General features: G+C 58.5%; 1 pseudogene; it reads left to right on the plus strand.

Annotated features, from left to right (window-relative positions):
- LOC124773725 overlaps positions 1-2,500 on the plus strand; it is a 7,741-nt pseudogene that overhangs the window by 1,196 nt on the left and 4,045 nt on the right.

Consider the following 2,500-nt stretch of genomic DNA (forward strand, 5'->3'; position numbering starts at 1 on the left):
AGCGATTCTGACGTGCAAATCGATCGTCGGAGCTGGGTATAGGGGCGAAAGACTAATCGAACCATCTAGTAGCTGGTTCCCTCCGAAGTTTCCCTCAGGATAGCTGGTGCTCGTACGAGTCTCATCCGGTAAAGCGAATGATTAGAGGCCTTGGGGCCGAAACGACCTCAACCTATTCTCAAACTTTAAATGGGTGAGATCTCCGGCTTGCTTGATATGCTGAAGCCGCGAGCAAACGACTCGGATCGGAGTGCCAAGTGGGCCACTTTTGGTAAGCAGAACTGGCGCTGTGGGATGAACCAAACGCCGAGTTAAGGCGCCCGAATCGACGCTCATGGGAAACCATGAAAGGCGTTGGCTGCTTAAGACAGCAGGACGGTGGCCATGGAAGTCGGAATCCGCTAAGGAGTGTGTAACAACTCACCTGCCGAAGCAACTAGCCCTGAAAATGGATGGCGCTGAAGCGTCGTGCCTATACTCGGCCGTCAGTCTGGCAGTCATGGCCGGTCCTTGCGGCCGGCCGCGAAGCCCTGACGAGTAGGAGGGTCGCGGCGGTGGGCGCAGAAGGGTCTGGGCGTGAGCCTGCCTGGAGCCGCCGTCGGTGCAGATCTTGGTGGTAGTAGCAAATACTCCAGCGAGGCCCTGGAGGGCTGACGCGGAGAAGGGTTTCGTGTGAACAGCCGTTGCACACGAGTCAGTCGATCCTAAGCCCTAGGAGAAATCCGATGTTGATGGGGGCCGTCATAGCATGATGCGCTTTGTGCTGGCCCCCGTTGGGCGAAAGGGAATCCGGTTCCTATTCCGGAACCCGGCAGCGGAACCGATACAAGTCGGGCCCCTCTTTTAGAGATGCTCGTCGGGGTAACCCAAAAGGACCCGGAGACGCCGTCGGGAGATCGGGGAAGAGTTTTCTTTTCTGCATGAGCGTTCGAGTTCCCTGGAATCCTCTAGCAGGGAGATAGGGTTTGGAACGCGAAGAGCACCGCAGTTGCGGCGGTGTCCCGATCTTCCCCTCGGACCTTGAAAATCCGGGAGAGGGCCACGTGGAGGTGTCGCGCCGGTTCGTACCCATATCCGCAGCAGGTCTCCAAGGTGAAGAGCCTCTAGTCGATAGAATAATGTAGGTAAGGGAAGTCGGCAAATTGGATCCGTAACTTCGGGATAAGGATTGGCTCTGAGGATCGGGGCGTGTCGGGCTTGGTCGGGAAGTGGGTCAGCGCTAACGTGCCGGGCCTGGGCGAGGTGAGTGCCGTAGGGGTGCCGGTAAGTGCGGGCGTTTAGCGCGGGCGTGGTCTGCTCTCGCCGTTGGTCGGCCTCGTGCTGGTCGGCGGTGCAGGATGCGCGCGCCTGCGCGGCGTTCGCGCCCCGGTGCTTCAACCTGCGTGCAGGATCCGAGCTCGGTCCCGTGCCTTGGCCTCCCACGGATCTTCCTTGCTGCGAGGCCGCGTCCGCCTTAGCGTGCTCCTCCGGGGGCGCGCGGGTGCGCGGATTCTCTTCGGCCGCCATTCAACGATCAACTCAGAACTGGCACGGACTGGGGGAATCCGACTGTCTAATTAAAACAAAGCATTGCGATGGCCCTAGCGGGTGTTGACGCAATGTGATTTCTGCCCAGTGCTCTGAATGTCAACGTGAAGAAATTCAAGCAAGCGCGGGTAAACGGCGGGAGTAACTATGACTCTCAAATGCCCACCTGATGCGTAATATATGGACCCTCTCGATCCACCCCTTAGCATCCTCGCGATGTCGGGTGGATGATGGTTCGATTAGCCTCTCTGTGGGAAATCCGAGCTCTGGCCTTCAAGTGGCGGGGGTCGTAAAGGGTGCTAAGAAAGGTGTAATTCTTTTTGAAGCTCTCCGACCGACAGAGCAGGGTGTCGTTCGAGGCTTGGGGGTTACCTCCCCCCCTGCCTTTTGTTTCCAGCTGGTGCAAGTAGTAGAAGAAATCAAGGTACCAGGCCTCCCACTGGAGTGCCTGTGCCAGCTGACGAGCTTTCCAGCCAGCCAACCAGCGCGGGTCGAGCGCCGCTCTCCGCTGTCTGCCCTGAATGTCTGCGGTCCTTTTCAACAAAGACCGGGCTCGGCGTTCATCGCCGTCGTGCCCACCCTGATGCCGCCAACCCGGAAGTGCAAACGGAAAGGAAGAAGGCCAGGTGGTCGCAAGAAGAGTTGCTCCGTCTTGCGCATGCTGAGGCGACTTTGTCCCTCCAAGGCTGCCGGTTCTTTAACCAAGAGCTGGCCAAAGCCTTCCCAGAGCGCACACTTGAATCTATCAAGTGTCAACGCAGGGTGCAGGCCTATAAGAACATGGTGGCCAACTTTGCTGCTGAGCTCTCAAAGAGAGACCAAGACCATCAGGCCTCTGTAGACGGATCTGCTGTGGGTTCCCCCCCACCACAGTCTTCTTCTCTGGGGGAAGTCGCCGATCGGGCTATCTGGTCCCTGTTAGCTGAGTTGCCCTCCTCGGGCCCGCGTTTCCGCTCACTTGATGCAGTTGTGG

The sequence above is a fragment of the Schistocerca piceifrons genome, unplaced genomic scaffold (assembly GCF_021461385.2).
Source record: "Schistocerca piceifrons isolate TAMUIC-IGC-003096 unplaced genomic scaffold, iqSchPice1.1 HiC_scaffold_954, whole genome shotgun sequence".
Classification (NCBI taxonomy): domain Eukaryota; kingdom Metazoa; phylum Arthropoda; class Insecta; order Orthoptera; family Acrididae; genus Schistocerca; species Schistocerca piceifrons.